General features: G+C 38.7%; 1 protein-coding gene across 1 annotated transcript in view; it reads right to left on the minus strand.

Annotated features, from left to right (window-relative positions):
• Ca10 (carbonic anhydrase 10) overlaps positions 1–22,468 on the minus strand; it is a 505,400-nt gene that overhangs the window by 336,555 nt on the left and 146,377 nt on the right. The gene's annotated exons all lie outside the window — the stretch shown is intronic.

Here is a 22,468-nt window from a genome sequence, read left to right on the forward strand (position 1 = left end):
AGAGGGTTGCCAGTAGAGAGTTGCCAGCCACACAAGGCAACCGGTAGGGACTGAGGAATGCTGGGAGAACCTGAGGCTACTTGTCCTGGGCCTGGAGCACACCATTCCAGCCTTTTGTTAATAACAGGTGAATGGTGGTCTTTCTTAATAGGGGAACCAGAAAGCAGGGTCCTTGGGGTTTTGGAGCAAATGTGTGAATGCCCTCATTTATATTCTCTCTTTATTTCTCATGGTTTTTCCTAAAGTTGAATCAAATCACAAAGGAACAGAATAGAGAAGGGAGCCCTTGGGGGAGTGGATGAGAGACATCATGGAGAACAAGGAGGAGAAGAGCTTCTCATTATGTGTCTGAGAGTCACAACTAAACCAAACTTGCATCGCAATTACACAAGAAGCAGAGCCCTGGCCAAGAGGCACCTCTTGTTTGTTTGCAGTGACGGGATTAAACTGTCACATGCAGCTCTATGGATAAATTGCGGATAAATTATGCATCTGAAGAATGCCAGGATAAAATGTTTATATTATGAAGTTTCATCTTTATGACTCTGTGGAATATGTAACACGTAGAAATAGACAGGTAGTTGTCAAATGTTAGTGACAATCACAAAGACAAAGGGAAGGCACTGGGGGGGGTCAGGAGATTGTGAGCGCTGTGGTTCATATCTTAATCTTCATGGTAGTTTTATGACTACGGATCTATCAAAACTGACTGACAGAAATATATACTGGCTAACTTATTAAAAAAAGTTTTTCTTTTAAATTTTTTTTGGCTCAACAGTCTGGTTCTGAGTCTGCTCTGGCAAGGATCATGTGGCATAGTGTATCATTTTAAGAGCACATATGAGAGGGAGAGATCATGTCATAAGACATGACCCCACGACAGGTTCTAAGGTTCTACAGCCTTCCTAAACTGCACCACAGGATGGGGACCCAGTGTTCACGTATAGGCGCCATACATTCAAATGTATATCTCCCACTTACCTCCTGTGAGAGAGAGAGAGGTATTGTTTTTAATACTTTACGTATGTCATGGTATCTCACAAAGCATGTTATTCCTGTTTTAAATCGCTGCTTGTCTGTTTTCAGGAATGTACCCAGGTTGTGGCGCTGTGTAACTGGAGAGGTGGGATTTCTCCACATGAGTTGGAGTCTCCTTTGCACTCTACCACAGTCAGCTTTGCATTTTGCCTGTAATTTGATGTCTTCTTTGAATTTTGAAATGTGCAACTAGTTACATGTCTTAGAAGAGAACAGTGCCGCATCAAATGCCTTTCCTAGTCTGCTGAAAGCCACAGAAGGGAGCAATATAGGTGCATAGAAACAGTTCTATTCTTACTTGAACTCAAATATTCATTTTTCCACCCAGATGGATATTTATTGAATACCTCCTGGGTCCTAGGAGGTGATCTAACCTTCATTGATTAAAATAGCAACACTTAATAAAAAGAAATAAAGTCATCTTTAAAGATGTGTGTGTGTGTATTATGAGTTAGGAAACTAACAGAAATGTCCATTCCAGACAGAAGAAAAGATGAGCAGGAAATGGTCTGGGATGAAACTCAGTGGGCAGAGCCCATTCCTAGCTTGTAGGGTTCAAGCCCAAGCACTGCTCAAACTGGGTGTGATAATGACCAACAGGTTCCAAGCACTTCAGAGGCAAAGGCAGTAGGATCATGAATTCAAGGTCATCCTTCATTACTTATTGGGGTGGGGGAGTCAATGTCTGGGATGCATAAAACCTTGTCTCAATAGTATCAACAACAAAATCAATACAAAAAAAAAAAAGGAAGGGATGGCAGAAGGAGTGGGAGAAAGGAAGACGAGGAAAGCAAGAGACTTGAGTAAGAATGCTATGCTCTGGCAAAATACTTTCTAGCCCTTCGCTTCTCCGGTCTTCCACTGTGGAGAGACAATGGGAGGACTGGGAGCACTGGGTTCAGAGGAGCAGCAAAGCATAAGAAGGTGTGGGCTGTCTGTAGAATAACAGGAACTCATAAATCGCTAGTTGACAAGTAGGAAGGAGAGAGATGGAAGACGCACTTCAGGCCAATGCAGATTTTGTTCTATGAATAGAGACTTCATAGACTCTTTAATTAAAGGGAGTCTATGCAAGGCTGGGGGAGAATTTGTCCAATTCCAAGCTACCCGGGCTAAGTCTTTACTTCATTTAAATTCCACAGAAGAACAATCTTCTCAAATATCCTTTTATGATATCTACAAAGTCTTATTCTTCAACTTAATCTTATGGGAGTGTGGATTTATAATACATATCAAAATCAGAGTGAATTACCCGAAAAGACTTTTCTTTTCCCCCTTGGGGAGGGGTGGTGTGGGAGTGCTCCAGAAATTAAAAGGAGTATTTTGTTTATATGAACTTTAATTTATTCACATGTGTAAGGGAGAAAAATGAGAAGCCAAAAATCTGAACCAGTAACTACTCCTTCGGCATACTTTAAATTTTATCCTGTATGGCTTCCACAGAGGGAAAGCTGATTCTATTTCCCCCCGTGGTGATTTTTTTTTAGAGGGATTCAAAGATGCCCCTGTATTTGTCCTGTTGAGAAGTTGTTGACATATTATCTCACAGAGAATGGTGATAACCATTCCTGGGTATGGAGGCACACGGCTGTGATCTGATCACAATAGGAAGAGGGGGATCAGAAGTCAGACGTTATCCTCCGTTAAACAGTGAGTTTGAGGAATGACTTCATTAGCCTTGCCTAAGGTATTAAGAGAAACTGCTCCAAAAGTCTTTTAAGTTTTACTATGAAAGTCTTGGCAAAATGAGAACCACCTACATTCCAGAACCAGCCAGCTCCTCCAGCCAGCCTTCAGAGACCCAGCTTCCCAGCGGTCACGTCACCACCAGCTGCCAAATGAGACATATTTTCGCAGTCCCTAAGGGTCCTTTATTCTTCCTGCATGCAGGAGCCTTTCCACCCCAGCTTAGAGGCAGCCTTTTGCTGCCACTTAAACCTCTCCAATGATTTCTGTTGCATGGTGTGATTTTGTGGAATTCCTTGGCCCTTCATGCTGCAAAAATCCTTACAGAAAGTATTCGTGTTTTTCTGCACTCAGTTGATCTCAAGACACAGATAAAATGCGTTTGCTCTGTCGCTAGTTTCTCTTAAAATTAAAGTAACATTTCATACGTGTGTGTTCATGTGTGTGCATGCATCCGTGGGTGTATGCGCAGGTGAGGCCAGAGGTCACCATTTGGTGCCTTCCTCAATCGCTCTCTACGTTTCGAGGCAGCATCTCTCACCGAACCTGCGACTTGCCTATGAGGTTAGACTGGCTGACCAGGAAGCCTGGAGAATCCTGGCTCCGACTTTCCATGTCTGGAATGACATGCACGTCCCGTCATGCCTGGATTTGGCATGTGTGCATCCAGTTGGTTGAATTCAGGTCTGTGTGTTTGTACAGAAAGCACTTTATTGACTGAGACATCTCCTTAGTGGAAGAGTGATATTTGTATTAAAAGATAAAGCATCTACATTCTAGGAATAAAACAGAGAGGTTGAGAGGTCCAAGGAGCGAACAATGAAAATAGATGGACAGGTGAATGTTTCTTTTTCCTTCCTTCTTTTTTTTCCCTCCCTCTGCACGCCTTCACCTGTGATATGCAAGTGCTCCACTTCTTAGCTGTACTTCTATCCCTAAAAATAGGTAGATTCTAATCTGGGAGGAAAAGATGAGAGACAAATGGTTTAAAAAAATGGGGAAAGCCTACCTGCTTGCACCAGGCACGTGCACATTCCGAATTTGCTTGGCTATTAAGTAGTAACTGGGGTTCATTTACTAGTAGTTCTGCATTTCAGGTGGAAACTTTAGATCACCCTTTCAACATTGTTAGACAGCTTCCAGAAATGATATAGTAGCTTCGTCTAGGACAGTGCATTAACCTTTGGTTAAATAATTATGAACCAAATTTGGTTAATAATCTGAAAACAGTAATAAGAGCCTAGAAGTAGAGATTACAATATTTACATTTTTACAGGCAGCTGTGAACTTATAGCTTCATATACATAAGGGGTAACCTTGTGCTCATTATCTGCATAAACTCAGGAGCCAAAGATCATATCAGCCTTCTACTGAGAAATTTCTTCCCAGAAAAGCACAAAATGCTTAAAGAGATAATATTTGTAACTGTCCTCGAGCGTAAGGAGTCAAAACTGTATCAGTCTGGAAAATGCAAATCACTTCTTATAGAAAGACTCTTTAGAAAACCTAACCTTTTTTTTTTTTATTTTTTTCTTTTTTCTCACAGGAGAAAGAGCGTTCAACATTCTCCTGGGGAATGATCCTTCTGAAGGCAGCTATGGAAAATTTCCACTTGCTTAGCAGAATTTGTGCTTTCCTCACCCTATTAGCATGAGAGTGAAAGGCACTCTGTAGTTATCATCTTTCATTAATAGTGAAAAACAGAGAATAACTCAGTGTTCCAGCTCTTTAAAAATATTTATGGGGATAGTTTTAAATTTTCTACTTCCACCACTTTACAAATAGCCTGTCCTTGATACAGTATCCCTTGCTGATAAGAGCTTCTCTTACTCATTTCTACACAGAAGGAGAGTGTACTTGAGACCTATTTCGGCAACGCATCATGGTACAGTACACATTAAAAGGATGTCGCACATTCTTAGAAATTATAAAAATTAGACGTGAAAATTTCACAGACCTCTCACTTTTAATGAATTGTCTTTATTTTACCAACACTGATTGTGTTTCTATTGATTTTTAAGACTTTCTATTCATCTGTTCAGCATTGATGGTCAGTAAAAGTAATTCTAAAATGTGGTTATTTATGTCGTATCACTTACAGTCTTGTAGAATAAAATACACAGATATGTAGAAGTAGGAAATAAAACGGAACAAAATAATAAAAAAATAAGACATGAATCATATAAAGGACGTGACATTTGGAGATTGATAGGTGTATAGGGTTGTAGAGGAGACACAAGAGTGGCCATTACTAATGTTACTGTTGGTAATACAGAGTGGAATAGGAGAGTTGCTGTGGAGACTATTCAGAGGAGCCTGACATTAAAGCTCCAACTACTGGAAAACACAGGCTCCTCAACAGATAAATGGACTTTACTGTGATAAAGCATAAATTGCTTAGGGAACAAAAGAAAAATCCTGTTTAAAAATATCATCTGTTTATGAAAATGATGTACTAAAATCAGAGGTAAAACCTAAAATATTTATCATAGAATGTTACTTTTTTTTTTTTTTTTACTTTCAATGACTACAGGAAAATTTAAAGTCAAGAAGTAAGGAGGAAAGAGGAGGGGAGGAGGAAGAAGAGGAGGAAGAAGAGGAGGAAGAAAAAACAACTAAGACAACGGTGAGAATGAAGACCAAAATAAAAACTAAAGAGTATACACTTGGCGTCTCCATTGTGTGGCGGTATTGAAGAGCCACAACAAATCGATAATGAAAGGAACCAGAGTCTTAGTTACCTCTGCATGGGGTGATGGACTGGGAAGGTACAAATAACACATTTTGGAGAGGTAAAGTACTCCGTAAGTTGATGGGGCATTATATATATGTTTTTATTTGTCAAGATTCACTGAACTTTACAGTTCAGGTGGATGCATTTTAGTGCACATAAATTTTACCTCCATTTGTTTTTCACGGCTCTACCTATAATGAGTAATAAAAGCTGATGTTTACTTCTGCCCTCCCTAGGCAATGAGTTTCTGTTCACTCCTGCTGCCAAGACCATGATGAAATTAGTTTGATCATTCTGATTAAACGTTTAAGACTAATGATCTTCCCTACGTGTTAAGAAGGAGTGAGTTCTGGAAACTAGACAGTCATCTCATAGGTTAAGAGTGTTTGCTGTTTTTCTAGTGTACCTGGGTTCAGTTCCCAGTACCTGTACTGGGTGGCTCAAAATCCCATAATTTCAGTTTCAGGAGATCTGAAATTATCTCCTTCAGCTTCTGCAGGCACTTGCACACAAATGGCTTGTAGACACGAGGGTGTGTACACAGATACACACACAAATAAAAACAAAAATTTAAAGTATTAAGTTAAAATAAAAATACAGACTAAATTTATAAACATTATATATTTTTTTTCCTAAGATATTTCACACTGGTGTGAAAATACTATGTAAAAGTATTAGGAATGTAGGACACACTTGCAAGAAAATTTTCATTCTAGATTATAGATGGCAGAAATAACAGATGTGGAACTCAATTCCTAAGAATGAATTTTAATTTATAAGTTATTGTCAGGCAGTAAAACTCCTTCTCGTTTTCTCCCATTTATTTCACAGAGGGGACTACAGTAGTTTGATGGATAGCAAAGAAATACCATGCCTAAAGCAAGTATTGTGTCTTCCAGAGACTGCTAATTTTTAGCACTTGCCCGCATACCTACTAGGCACCTACTCCACCACTCCTGTGGAGTGGACATGCCAACAGGGGACTAAGAAATACCCTGATATAAACCACCATGATGTATTTGGCGTCTTAGTCACTTGTGCAGTTAAGATCTATGAAGATGGCCCATGTTCCAATAAGCTCTTTGGTATTGAGTGAAAGGTGTCCATGAGTTAAAAGTGGGAGGAAATTCAATGTGTAGATTGTGCGGATTTATTCCAACCTTCAAGGGCAATGGGTTAAGTTAGAAAATTCTGAAGGACCCCTCTTGCTTCTTGTGTTCTAATTTTATCTTATTTAATTCATAAGTTCAAGGTTTACTCTGAACTCTGCATGCTATTCTAGACATTTCATTCTCCTACCTGCATGTACCTTTGTTGGCAATGTTTCCTTTGTTTGTTTTCTCACCTGGATTTAAGCTGCATTATTCACTCACACCTGCAAGGACACTTTCCCCCAGTACAATAATCTTGAACTTTTTAGTTATACGAAATAGATGTTTTCATGTCACTCCTTTCCCCAAGAGAAAGGGGGACTCTTGAGATGTTCTGCTTTGTAGTATTAACCTGTAAGTGTCTGGTTTGGCCAGTTCTACGTACCAAATAACTGTGTGGTGAAGGATCAGGAATGGTTTGAAACATAGATTTGGAGACACCTTCCCTGTAACCTGATTCAGTGTCAACTTCATGAAAATACTTTGGGTTTAAGAATCTCTGATTTATTAGTTGCTTTCTACAACCGGAAGACAAGGCCCTCTTGCTAGAGGCACTTATAACACTCGCTTATGTCACCAAACACAGAGATGTTGAGCTCGTCCCTAACTAGAAGCTTCATCCGTACTGACGAGTGTTCATGCTACTGGAAGGCCTTTAACACACTACTGGATGAGAAAGGTAACCATGGATAGATACTGCACAGCTACAAACCCTGTGACCTACAACAGTGACATGCCTGCAAGATATACTGGTCCAATAGTGGCAAAAGTGTTATGGATGTAACCACAACCTATAATTTATTATTATTATTATCATTTAAGGCCCATTCCATGAGACAGACTCTATACTTGATAATGCTAAAGTGGCCAAGAGCCTGAGACTGTATAGATATGGGCCTAGGAATAAAACAACTACTATTATTTTGCAATGTAAAATATGTAAAATGACTCCTAATGCCGTACTGTGATACCCATAGACCTGTACCTCACTCAGGCCACATCAAAGAAGTTTTTTCCTGCAATGGATGGAAATTAACACTGAGACCCACAACAGGATGAAGAGTGAGACGTTTTGGAGCATTTAGTCCTAAGTGGGATGCCATCATCAAATCATTCCCCTCAAGGCTCAGGGAGCTGTGAAGAGGAGATGGAAAGACTGTAAGAGCCAGAGGAGAAGGATGACACCAAGAAAACAGTGTCTTCTGAACATAACAGGAATGATACACGTATGAATTCACAAAGACTGTCACAGCATTCATAAACCCTACCCAGGTCCAATCAAGATAGGGTCCCAGCATTGAGAGGCGTTTAATGAACACAAATTTCCACCCCTAACCAAGAAACTAACCAAAAAATTTATGGTCACCTGTAAGGGGAAAATCAATTTTCCCCAATGGAGTTTCAATTCTTCTAAACCCAAACATCAGGGCAGGCAGAAGTAGTCGGCTAACATGAAATAAACTCCATTTGTGTGTGGGGGTGAGGTGGGCTTTTATTTCATTTTTTTGTAAGTTTTTTTCTTGTTGGTTTTGATTTTCATTTTTTGTGGGGTTTAGTTTTTTGTTTGTTTGTTTATTTATTTAGAAAGTGAGAAAGAAAGAAAGAACATAACATTGAGTGTAGAGAGTTGGGGAAATGGGAGAATCTGGAAGGAATTGAGGGGAGGGAAATACATTAAAATAGTGTATGGATCTTTTTTCTATAAATGAAACAAAAAAATTAAAAAATATTTTCAGCTTTGTTTGAGTCAACTTTTCCTGTTTGGTACCTGACTAGTCTTCCATAGCAACCTTCCCTTTAACTCTGGCCAAATCTGATTTTACACCTTTGACTCTACTTTTGGTTTTGCAATAGGCAATGATAGATTATTTTTATATTTCTTCCATACCAAAGTCTTTTGTATTATCTCTTTGGTCTTCCTTAGTCGAGGGAGCCATTTGTGGAGAAGCTAAATGTCCAGATGTTCCCTGTCAGCTCCCACGGCAAGGGCAAAGCAGTATACTTTTCAATCTGTATTCTATTCTGGGACATCCAAAACAGAGTGTGTTCGCTGCCATCACAAATGCTGTTTCTTTCTGTTTTAAAAAAACAAATGGAGATTAATGTACCCACTCTTTCATATCATTCTTTCTGATGATTTGATTGATTTCTTCCAGAATCCCGTGCAATATCAAAAGCACCATGGAAATCACAATAAATTACCTGTAGTGAAAGTGCCTCTTCCTTGTCTCTGGAATGCAATCATACATTTCACTTAAAGAACTCTGACAATGGGGACAGAACTTGTTTTCATGGTTCCCAGCTAAGCTAGTTTTCTGCCAGGTAACTATACATATATTTCACCTTTTATGAGTTTGCTTTTTATCGATTTGAAACCTTATGCAAAAGCAAGATAAAATAAGACACTGCTTGTGGCTGTACATCAAACATGAGAAGGGTACTAACATGGGTACTATACTTAGATAACACTCTGACAAACAAAGCCCCAGCTACAAGACGCTTTAGCAGGTCAGGGTTGCTACTCCCACTCTCTCACATCAGAAAACACAACTTTTATAAGGTTCTCTAACAATAAATCAAGAGAACTGAACAGTGGTGCTACTGCCAGCTGATGGGAAGATTTCCAGACAAGGTGCAAAAGTTCCTTCCACTGCCTTGGTGAGAGTGTCCTGACTTTTATTCTCCTTGATCAATATTCCTAACTCAAGTCTCTTCTTGCAGACTAGCTTAATTAGCATGGATATTGCATACTGTGTGTTTCAATGAGCATACCACATTATTATTATTATTATTATTATTATTATTATTATTATTATGAGACAGGATTTCTCTGAGTACAGTCCTGGCTGTTCTGGACTAACTCGGTAGATGGCTGGCCTTGAACCCACAGAGATCCTCCTGCCTCTGCCTCATGAGTGCTGGGATTAAAGGCATGCATCACCATAGCCCTGCTTCCCCTAAATTCTTAAAATCTTTGTTTACATTTACTCTGTGTGTATGTGTGTTTATGTGTGTGTGTGTGCACTTTTGCATGTGTGTTCACACTTCCATGTTTTTGTGCATGAGTGTGAAGCACATGCAGAGCTCAGACATCAAGACTGTGGAGTTGGTTCTTTCTTTCTACCATGTGAGTTCTGGAGATAAAGCTCAGACTGTCGTGTTTGGCACTTTTACCCTCAAAGTCATCTTTCTATCCCCAATGACTCTATGACTCTCAATAGACTGTGATGCTGTAAGACATAAAATCACGATTTAGCTGCCTGTCTACAATTCTACATCCACATTTCATGGAGCATCGCGATGGAAAAACATGCAGATCAACAAACAGACAAACAAAAGACTTTTAAAATGTCACAACATAAAAAGATAAACAAGGTTAAATGTGAGCCGAATAAAAACCCACTAAAGTAAAACAGAAGATAATTACATGGGTAAAAGCAAGATTGGAAATGTAAGTCTTTTCAACTTTCATGTACTGAATAATAAAACACTGAAATATCTACAGCAAAATGACAAAGACATGTGGATTTTAGGGTGAATAGAAAAAAAGTGGAAAAAAAATCCTTTCAACATTCATGTACCAAATAATACAACACCGAAATATCTACAGCAAAATCACAAAGACATATATAAATTTTAGGAAGAATAGAAAAAAAATTGCTCAAAAATTTCATACACTTTCTTAGTTTTTGAATGAGAAAATACAATGCAAAAAAAGAAAATGGAGCAAGTTAACAATATAATTAATGCAGTTGGACATTAAGATGGCTTAAGGGGTGCAGGTGTTTGCTGCTAAGCCTGATGGACAGATGACCTGTGTGCGATCCCCAGAACCCACAGTGAGAGAACAGAACTGCCTCCCACATGGTTCCTTCAACTTTTACAGGCATGCTGTGGCATATGTGCTCACTCAAAACACATGTAAACACTCAATTACTATTAAATGCTTATACATATATAGTTTATATATGTGTATATAAAATCACTAGACTTAACCTATTATCCGTGTTTGTACACATATATGATTCTCTACCATTAACATGCATTTCGCTTCTGTACTGGTAAAATGCTTGCAACCCTTGACTATATAATCTTGGTCACAAAAGCCTTCATTAAAGTAAAAATGATAGAACTAATTAGGACAGAGACAACCATAACTAGCTGCTTAGATTTAAAATTTCTCTGCTAGTTCGTCTATCAGGAAATTAAACTCACTAAAGGCTATAAATGACTAAAGTATGACATCCTTAGCTCATGAAATACAGCCTAAGCTTTACTCAGTGAGAATTTAGAAAAAATAAATCAGTAAATCATAACCTAGGAGGGTTTAGGAAAATCAGAAAATAGAATGAGTGAAGACTTGCTCTAGATACATTCGGTATTCACGCAGCAGCTCCTATTTGCCTAAGAAAAACAAAGAACAAGAAAACCTGGATTTCAGCAGTTAAACCACTGCTTTATTCTGTGAGAAAAAGAAAGTATTACTGGCAACAATAATACAAAGATAAAGGGACAATCCGTATTCCTAATAAAGTAACAAGGAGAGAGACACAAACAATGGAGGCTGAAATTCAAAAGGCACAAATGGGATTCAATATCCAAAGACCTAAACATGCTGAAAGAGGTTCTTCAGAGCAAGAAAAACATGCTGAAAGAGGTTCTTCAGAGCAAGAAAAACATGCCGAAAGAGGTTCTTCAGAGCAAGAAAAACAGAACAGAAAACGGGTCTAACTGAGGAAGGGCTGCATGATAGAAAGCAGCAACACATGATAGAAATATAGAACACTTTATTGTATGATTTGAAATTTTTTTTCATACATAATAGTTCACTTAAATAGTAAACACAATGAGATGTTAGCTGATTGAATGAGTGAATCAGTGATTTTGTGAGGGGACAGGAGGGAGGAGAGGACGCTTTAGGGATGGTGCACTATCCATCAAGTCTTATTTGAAAATCCACCTGGCTTTCGCGTCAAATCATCGTGTGCAACTACTGAGAATGTAAAGTGATTTTTAGAAATGTCTCTGTCCAGAGACGTCACTTTAAAAACAATGACTCTATGACATGAACTCCGAGAAACTTTGTGAATACAGAAGTCCAATGGAGGAGGAAGATGGGGAGAAATCAGGCAATAATACTAAATGCAGCAGCGGGAAGGGACAAATAAGGGGAAAGGGTGGTTTCCAGATTCCAGTGCAGACAGATTGAAGAAATGTATTTAAAACTGTATTAACGGCTGGAGGCGCAGCTCAGCAGGGGCATGCTAGCCTAGGCTGTGTGAAGCTTAGGGTTCCGCCTCCCACAGTGCAAACAAGCAAACTCCAGCACCGACTTGAGTGGTTAAATATAAACCAGAATAGTTGTTACTGTAAAGCCATTTCATGGGTGATTTCATCTCTGTGTTCTCTTTCCACCTTCCAGATCTATTTTTGCAGCTTATGTATAAACACTGCGGAAATAAGAAATGAAATGAAAGTTGTTTGAAAGGTATCATGACCCTTACTCTTACTCAAGCATATCTTTTTTTTCCCCATCCCTACTTTTTTACATAAGCTCCCCACCACAAGTAAATCCTTTAGGGAGCCATGTTACCAGGAAACATGCTGGGAAAAGCATGTAAGTGCAACCCCACCTAATAGAAATACAGTTTGAGCTGAGTGTGTAATTTAAATTTTTCTAGCAAGTACAGTGAAGATAAGTTAAAAGGAACAGGTGAAAGTAATTTTAATAATTCATTTCTCTTATTAATAATATTAAAATTATAGTATTTTATATAGAATATCCAAAGTGTTCCAATTTCAACATAGAGCAGTACAGAGAACATTAATGAGCTATTTAACCTTTTTCTAGTCTTTGAAATGCAAACTAGCACATTTTAAGCTATTTAATTAATTGAGGGCGAGCGCATGCATGCATGCATGTGTGCTTGCGTGTGTGTGTGTGTGTGTGCACATAATTACACAATTTCTCTTGTTGTTTCTGTGTGTTGTGTGCTTCAGGATATCTGGTCTTCTAGCTTCTAGGAGATTCTCCTGTCTCTGCCTCTCGTTTCCTGTAGCAGTGCTGGGATTAGAGACTCCAGGGATCAATCTCAGGTCGTCAGGCAAGCATGGCAAGCACTTTTACATGCTGAGTCATCCCGTCAGGCCCCGTGGTGCGTTTAAATTCTTACTCATTGCAAGTGATTCTTGGCTACACGCGGCTGGTGCCCACCGCTGTAAATAGAGTGGTTCTGAAACCTCACTGTCCACAGTGTGGTCCGCAGATGGTCAGCACTGTGACTTGCAAGAAGTGTAGTATCACTCCCCATCTTGTCCCTGCTCAGTGGAACGTTTCCAACAAGTAGGCAGATGGTGCCCACGCTGCTTGTTTGGAGTGGTGAGATGAGGCTGAGCAAATGATATCTAATGGTTCAGCTTATAATCATGGGACAGTACATTGAATTCTGAATTAAGATCTTCTCCCAGGCAAGGAATATGATCTCTGTCTTTTTTGTTATTTTTAAATTTATTTTATTTTTTATTAATTACAATTTATTCACTTTGTATTCCAGCTGTACCCCCCTCCCTTATCTCCCTCCTAATCCCACCCTCCCTCCCTCTTCTCCTCCCATGCCCCTCTCCAAGTCCACTGACTGGGGAGGACCTCCTCCCCTTCCATCTGATCCTAGCCTATCAGGTCTCATCAGGACTGACTGCACTGTCTTCCTCTGTGGCCTGGCAAGGCTGCCTACCCCCCTCAGGGGGAGGTGATGACAGAGTCAGCCACTGAGTTCATGCCAGTGACAGCCCCTATTCCCCTTACTAGGAAACCCACTTGGACACTGAGCTGCCATGGGCTACATCTGTGCAGGGGTTCTAGGTTATCTCCAGCCTCTAGAATCAACAATCAATAAATGGGACCTCATGACACTGAAAAGCTTCTATAAAACAAAGGACACTGTTGTCAGAAGAAAACAACAGCCTGCAGACTGGGAAAGGATCTTTACCAACCCTATATCTGACAGAGGGCTAATATCCAGAATATATAAAAAAACTCAAGAAGTTAAACAGCAACAAACCAAGTAATTCAATTAAAAAATGGGTTACATAGCTGAACAGAGAATTCTCAATAGAGGAATATGAATGGCAGAGAAACATTTAAAGAAATGTTCAACATCCCTACTCATCAGGGAAATGCAAATCAAAACCCTGAGATTTCACCTTACACCCATCAGAATGGCTAAGATCAAAAACTAAAGTGACAACACATGCTGGAGAGGATTCGGAAAAAGGGGAACCCTCCTCCGCTGCTGGTAGGAAAATAAACTTGTACAGCCACTTTTTACACTCTGGTGCTTTCCCAGAAAACTAGAATAGTGCTACCTCAAGATCCAGCTATACCACTCCTAGACATATATCCAAAATATGCTCAACCATACAACAAGGATATTTGCTCCATTATGTTCATAGCAGCTTTATTCATAATAGCCAGAATCTGGAAACAATCCAGATGTCCTTCCACTGAAGAATGGATTCAGAGATTTTGGTACATTTACTCAATGGAATACTACTCAGCAATTAAAAGCAAGAAAATCCTGAAATTTTCAGGCAAACGGTGGGAACTAGAAAAGATAATCCTGAGGTATCCCAGAAGCAGGAAGACACACGTGGTATATGCTCAGTTATAAGGGGATCTCTGTCTTAATGCCAGGTAATACTGGGAAGTTCAGATCCCCAGAAACCTTATGATCATGGGAGTGAACAACAGACATTCTTGAGTCTACAGGGTACTCTGTTGGTGAGCAATCATTTAAGGTGTAGGTGGGGAATGTATGTTAGTGGCATTCTCTTTCTTTTATCTGTTTTTTTAATTTAATTTTATTTGTTTGTTTTTGATCTACCACCTGTACGTAGCCCATGCTAGCCTCAAACTTGATAGGTAGCTGAGAACAACCGTGAACTCCTGATCCTCAATTCAACTCCCAAGTGCTAGGATCATAGATGTGTGTATAATGCAAATTTCCATTACTTATGACTCTTAATGTATGGATGCTTGTAGACATATTTCTATTGAGTGATTGGCAGTAATCAAAACACATTCCAGATGTCAATTTTATGACTGTTACTTCACACTGATTTTTAATAGTTGCCTATGAAAGTTTATAATATTCAAACTTAACTTTTGCCAACCATATTTCTTACTGAGGTTCTCAAAATACAAATTTTATTCGACTTGTCTCAGTTCTACAAATATAAATTATAAGAAACATTTAAATGTCAAGAAGGTAGATTTAGGAGAAGGATGTATGATGCTGGATCCCTAAATCTAATTTCTTCCTTTATTTTTATTTCATGTGTATGGATGTTTTGTTTGCATGTATGTTTGTGTGCACCAAGAGCATGCAGTACCCATGGATCAGAAGGGGGCATTGGGTTTCCTGGATTAGAATTACAGATGGTTATGGGCTGTCATGTAGATGCTGGGAATGGAACCTGGGTCCTCTGGAAGAGCTGCCAAGGCTTATAATTGCTGAGCTGTTATATCCAGCCTCTGGACAACTAAATTGCAATAGCCACTTTCTTGATACTTAAATGATAATAAATTTCATTGAACATCTGTTAAGGGTCATCTGTATATTTTCCTGACTTCTGTTATAATCTAATCATTCTAATCCTGGTTATACTTCTAAGGCTAATATGGCTTGTCTTTAGAAAACTTACAGTTCTCATTTGTAACTGTTTCTCACTTGTACCTACTAAGGAGGCTCGGATATTCTTAAAGATGTCGATTCGTGGGGAGTGTGCTTCTTTCTAGATGCTCAAGCTTCTTGCGGCATCCACCTGCTTTTTCAAGGAGGTTTTACCATGTCAGAAAAACACCTGACACAAAAAATATCTTAGTCTGTCCCCTCAAAACAGATTCCATAAGTAGGCAGAAGATTCTGTCTTTTTTTTTTTTTTCTAATGAAGTGTAGTGATGGCTATTGTACGTATGCATTTTCACTATCCCCGAACAGTGTGTTCCTAGGCAAGTTACTTAGACTCTTGAACTTGCTTAAAAAGTGTATGTTCAAGCCAGGTATGGTGGTACACATCTGTAATCCTAGCACTAAGGGCAGCAGAGGCAGGTGCATCTCTGTGAGTTCAAGGCCAGCCTGGTTTAAAAAGCAAGTCCAGGACAGCCAAAGCTGCACAGAGAAACCCTGTTCCAAACAAACAAAAGAAGAGTGTATGTTTAGTGGGGTTAACCTTTAACTAGATAACCACTCTTAATCTAGGTTTCATAGATAATGTGGTGTTTGGGATAGAGATATAGATCAGTTGCTAGCATGTTTACCTAGCATACATGAGGCACTGGGTACAATCCTTAGCAGTTCATAAATCAGACTTTGTCTTACATCCCTGTTACCCCAGTACCCTAGAAGAAGAGGCAAGGAGCTTAGACATTCAATGTCATTGTCATCTATGGAGTGAGTTAATGCCATCCTGGATACATAAGACCCGTCTTTTAAAAAAAATAGTATTTTTATCCACACTCATTCCCAGTTTCTGATGTCATTAATTAGAAAAGAAAGTGAAAAATAAAATAAAATGATGCAGAACTTGGCACATATCACACCACTATTCTCCTGAAGTTATTTTCCAACTTAATAAGATGCTTTGAGGACTTAACATTATTATCACTTCTTAGATTTTCCAACGTCTATTCACCAATGTCGTCTTACTTTAAAATGCAATTTCCCTTCAAATACACTCTACGCTCATTGCATACACTCTATGCAATGCTCTGCTCCACTTACTTATCCAAAACTATATCATGAACATCCCTAGGAGAAGTTCTGGGCCAGTTTAATTTCTTTCTTTGGCATCTAAGGCAATGCCAAGAACAGTGTTTAACAAAAGGCCTTATTCTGGTGACAGATGGCACCAACATCTCTAGGAAACGTTCCAGAGGCTCCACTCTTTCTAGAAGTTCACTCATCTCTCCGTACCCTGACTTCACAGACCATTCCTCGAGTCTTGAAAGCAAGGTGCTCTTTACTTTTATTGTAAAGTTTTTCAGTCATACACAGAAGTAAAATATTTGACTCTTTACTGCTCATATTCCGAGAGTGTTGGTGTGCTAGTCGCACTCCAGTTTTTAAAGACGTTGATTCAGACTTTGTGAACGTTCCCATCCTGTTATTTTCCCCCTTCTTCAAGACAACCACTGTCCTCATATATCTGTGTATTTCATTTCACTTGTCATAGAAATAGAGTTCAAAATTCTCTCTTATAGGCTTACAAGTGAAATAAACTGTATACTGTCCTGGTAAAAAGTGAAAGGAAAAATAGTGGAGTCTATCATCCTCATTATCAACATTGTCAACCTCATCACTTATCATCACCATTATTTTTCCAACATCTTGATCTGTCAATATCTTGTATATATTCACAGTTTAGCATAGCTTCAAAACACTAGGCCTTTTGCATAGTTACAGATGTATGCTTTGTGTGTGTATTCGCTTTTCTATCTCCCTCTGTCTCATCTGTTTCTATCGCTCTGTGTCACACTGTTTCTGCCTGTCTCTCTGTTTCTGTTTCTATCTCTCTGTCTCTGTCTGACTGTCTGAGTGTGTGTGTGTATGTGTGTGGAAGTCAGAGGTTGATGTTTGTCATCTTCCTCAATTGCTTCTCCACCACTTTTTTTATTTTTAAGTCAGAGTGTCTCACTGAATCTGGAGATCACTTTGGTAGCTGGACTGGCTGGCCTTCAAGCTCCAGGGAAGTCTCCCTGTCTCTGTTCTTTTAAAGCCAGAGTTACAAATTAATTTTCTTAAGCCAAGTTTTTGTGCAGATGCTAGTGATCCAAACTCAGGTCTTCCTGTTTGAGAAATAAGCACTTTACCCATGATGTCATCTCTCTGCCCCAACACTAGGCATCATTCTTGTCTAGCTACCTAAACAAGAACTTGAACAGAATATTCACACTCATAGTATTTCATTGTATAAGTCTGAGGTAAAGATCTCTGTCATCATCTCTATTCTTGTTTAATATCTGCCTTTAGGAGAGAATAGGGCAAAAATTAAAGTCCCTATTTCACAAGCTGAACTGAAAGGTAGTGAAAACTGTGAACATTTTTTCCTCCTTAGCATCTTTCAAAGTTCAGAGCAGCCTTTTAGATCATAGGCCAACTTGCTGACGCTTGTTAAATCCCTGAGATTCATAGAAGTTTTTAAAAAGCTGAACTTGCCATTTAAGACTATTTGCAATAAAATTTGATTTTGTTTACTTGATTTTAAATACTGATAGTCAAGGAAGCAGCAAGTAATCTTACTCATTTTCCCCCCATACACTAATTAAACATTTTAGTGCAGATATCAGCATAATTAAAGAATTAGGAAACAATGGGAAGTGCTAGGGATAATTTGTAATATCAGTGCACTGATGCATTGGGTCCAGATACTGGAGTTTGATTGGCAGGACTTTATTAAGTTTTGGCAGCACTTAGGTAGACTGGGAGCTCCTTTATGAGGCTTTTGCACATTAATCCAGGCTCCTGTTCTCGTTAATACTGATGAGTGAAGGCAGTTAATTGAATTATGTATGAAGCCGTGCTGATTAAATAATATTTCACTCCCCACACTAGAATTAGCCCTGCTGGATTAACATGCACTGTTGTTTCTGACACTGAATGTCATAAGGACCTCTTCTCAAGCATACACTTTGATTCCTCCCCGTCTGTTCAAGGGATATAGCTTCTCTGTTACCACTGGAACCAACTATCCTTCAGCTCTGACAAGAGGTCACTTTGGAGAACCAAAGTATGTGGTTATCTATTCGTATCTGGGTAACTATGTGCAAGAATCCTCCACCTCACCCCCCACCAGTGCCTCCAGGGTCCTAAGGGTATTGCTATTAAAATCTACCAAGGGCTGTGAAAAAATTCTAATAATTTGTAATTGTATTCTGCTTAAGGCGATTATAAAGAAAGATAACTCAGGGCATCCAAATAAGCCTTGAAAATTAAAGAATTTTCCAAGCTGTACTTGTGGTCCTGCTTATATTGTCTGCACTCCTTTTCTTTTCATGTAGAATCAGATGTTAAAAAAGCAGAAATCTCTGTCCGTGGAAGATGCATCAAGTTTCTCTTTTCTTCTTTCCAACCTATTTCACTCCTAACCTCTCATTCTTTGCTTCTCTCTTTTTTTAATTTTCTGTCTTTTTTTTTTCTTGTTGTTTGTTTGTTTGTTTTTTAATAGAAACTTGCTATACAGCCCTGGATAGCTTAGGATTTGTTACATAGACTAAACTGCCCTTGAACTTTTGTCAGTCTTCCTGGCTCTGTTTCCTAAGTGCTGGGATTATAGGCATGCATTAACACATCTTGCTTCTTCCCTCTTAATACTATTTCAAATTTATATTTATTACTATCATCATCATCATATTTATGTATATAGTTACATTTGTACCACAGTATATATGGAGGTCAGAAGACAGAACTGTAGAGTCAATTTTCTCCTTTCACATTTATATGAGTTCTAGGGATCCAGTTCATGCTGTCTGGCACATAGCAAGCACTGGGCCTACTAAGCCATCAAAACATCGATCTTGTCAACCCCATCCTTTCTTTTTATCCCTCTTTTATCTTATTAGAAAAAAAAATCCTGCATGTCTGATACATGATGGAATCTCATATGCAGGGGTAGACAAATAGGCAATAAATACGTACATAGGTATTCAATGTTGTGTGATAAGTACATAATGAAGGTGCAAATGGACAGAAGGGGAAGTGATTGGTCATACTTGGAGGAACTGGGAAAGCTTTGAAATTAGATGTTGAAAATGGAATGTCAGTAGGTCAGTAGGACCTTTCCTGATTCTTCAGAAAGAGGAAAAGAACAGAGAGGATTCAATTGCATGCATATGCAGCAACTGCTGTTGTTGGACAGGTAAACAATCCATGAGCTTTTATTGTACCCCTATGATTTGGATGAGATTTGTTAGATTATCTATAAAGTTTTCCAAAGATGGTAGCCTATCAATGGTACAATGGAAAGAACAGAGACCTGAAAAGAGACCAAATTTTCACATGGCCATGCTAGAATCATATCAACCTTTCATTTCTTCAACAACAATGTGAGGACTTTGGTCAGAACACCTCTACTGCAGTCTTTTACAAGCCTTGAAAGAGAATTGCCAAAGCCCGTGGCCCATTTTGTGTCTGTGTGTGTGTGTGTGTGTGTGTGTATTTAGTATTGTTTATAACTGAGCAAGTCCAGATGTTCTGCCTCTGACTGCCACCAAGAACTGGACTTTAATACCTGAGTTCTACATACTAAAGTTATGACTTTAAGGCAGTGGTTCTCAACCTGTGGGTTGAGACACCTTTGAGGGTTGAACAACACTTTCACAGGGGTTGCCCAAGATCACTATACCACATAGATATTTACGCTACAATTCATAAAAGTAGCAAATTAAAGTTATGAAGTAGCAACAAAAATAATTTACCACAGCATGAGGAACTGTATTAAAAGTTCACAGCATTAGGAAGGTTGGGAACCACTGCTTTAAAGCTTATAGCTTGATTTATTGATTTATAAATTAATTTCTTACTTGTTTAAATGAACACTTTTTATAGAAAAATGGTGGGGAAATCATATTTTAATCAAATGTTACTTAGGCATGGGCTCAAAGCAAAGGTACTTGACAGTCTTAAATGTTTTATGGTATCAGGCCCTCAATGTATCCGTCTCTAAGCTAGAGTTAATGTATCCGTCTCTAAGCTAGAGTCTTATCTGTGGAGTACTGTCCTTCTTTAAACAGTTACTTTTTAGAATTTACTTTCTTATAAGCTCTTGCCAATAGAACTTTTTCTACAGTAAATACGTGTTGATTTTAAGCATTGATTCATCACTACCTCTCCATTACCTTTAGAGGCATTTCCAAGATGGCTGCTTATTTATACTCATCTGCAGGCTGATCTGATAATTTCTTTTGGGACCAAGATTTCTATTTCTCTAAGTTCTTAGGGTTTCCTTGCTACTGCTGACTCACATATACATCTTCCTATTCTCAAATTCTAAGACAGGTAGTAAATTATTGTCTCATGATTTGTCAGACATAAATCCTACAAAAGATGCGTGAATTGAAGCTGAATGTAACCCAGATATTAACACATAAGCAAAGACAGTTAAAAGGAGAGAAAACAGACTTCAAGGTCATGACACAAAGTTGTCAGAGGGGAAGGAAACAATGCAACTAATTTTATCTCTCAGCTCTCAGTGTTGTAAAATGCTTAATATATAGGAAACAACGAGGAGAGGGAAATAAAGCCTAACAATCAGCACTTGGATTATTAGAAAAAGCATCATTCTTTAATTAAAGTGTTAATTGCTTTTATGGTGTGCTTCACTTATTAGAAATAAGTAAAAAAAATACTCAAAGAGTAAAATGCTTCAAACACAAATGTTTCATTCTCTGCTAAGAATCTGTTTCAGTGCGTGGGTATTGTCTTTTTAAAAATGTATGCAAATAATGATTTAACCAAGTAATTGAAATTTGATCAATAGGAGAAAATATTGTTTAACCACCACATTTCTTTTTATTGTTCAACGGGGCAAATAAAATATTTCATAAAACTTGCATTCAAGTTCATTCTCTAAAAAAAAAAAAAATAAAGTGAATTGTATTTAACAAAGAGAATGTAAATGGAGAGAAGTGTAGCTGGGGTTAATTCCAGAACTTTTATTATATCTGAGACAGTGATGTGTTCTTTGTGCAAAGGTTTCCTGTCTCTTCAGGCCTAAGGATGACTCAACTGAGATGGCTAGATTTTTCAGAACTCATTTCCTGTGTTATTCTTGCTTTCAAACCTTTCCCATGGCTGCCTTTTAGCTGTGGAGCCAAACTGGGTCAGCTATTGTGTCCCCTCACATATTGCATTTAGTCTTCCCTCAGGAGCTGTCACTTTTCTTCTTCTTGAAATAAATTCACCTAAAGAGTCAAAGCCATTTGTCTCAATCAATTTCTCATCATTCTCTCTGGAGTCTTCAGAAGTCACCATTACACTGTCAAAAGTATGTCATCCATGCATTCACTAAAACACAACTTTTGAAAGTCTAATAATAATAATAGTGGTTACTATTTACTGAACTCCTCAAATGTGCCTTGCTGGTTTTGCCGGGAATCCAATGATGAAGGAAGCACTCCTTTGCCCTTGAGAGGCTCCCAGCCAATCAGAAGAGACAAATATGCAAGTGAGCATCACTGTTGCAGGAAGAGCTTGTGCTTATTCCAGGAAGTGAGGTGAACCTCTCACTGTCTCTGTTTACAGCGTCACCAACACCTAGTCCAAAACACTTTGAAGTCATTCCTCTATTGCTGTTCAACTTTTCATATCCAGTGGTGATCTCTCTTTCAGACACGGCTATACCTTGCCTTCTTACTCCAAGTGACTTGCTTTGTTAACACCTCTAATACAGATAATTGAAAAAGATTGTAGTCCATTCCTCAACTGAGGGGTATCTGGGTTGTTTCCAGCTTATGGCTATACAAATAAGGTTGCTACAAACATGGTTGAGCAGATGTCCTTGTTGTATACTTGAGCCTCTTCTGGATATATGCCTAGGGGTGGTATAGATGGATCTTGAGGAAGCCCTATTCCCAATTGTCTGAGAAAGTGCCAGATTGATTTCCAAAGTGGTTGTACAAGTTTACATTCCCACCAGCAATGGAGGAGGGTTCCCATTTCTCCACATCCTCTCCAGCATGTGTTGTCACTTGAGTTTTTGATCTTAGCCATTCTGATAGGTGTAATGCAGAAATTGTGGTACATCTACACAATGGAATATTACTCAGCAATAAAAAAACAAAGAAGTCATGAAATTTCCAGGC

The sequence above is a fragment of the Meriones unguiculatus genome, chromosome 7 (genome assembly GCF_030254825.1).
Source record: "Meriones unguiculatus strain TT.TT164.6M chromosome 7, Bangor_MerUng_6.1, whole genome shotgun sequence".
Taxonomy (NCBI): Eukaryota; Metazoa; Chordata; class Mammalia; order Rodentia; family Muridae; genus Meriones; species Meriones unguiculatus.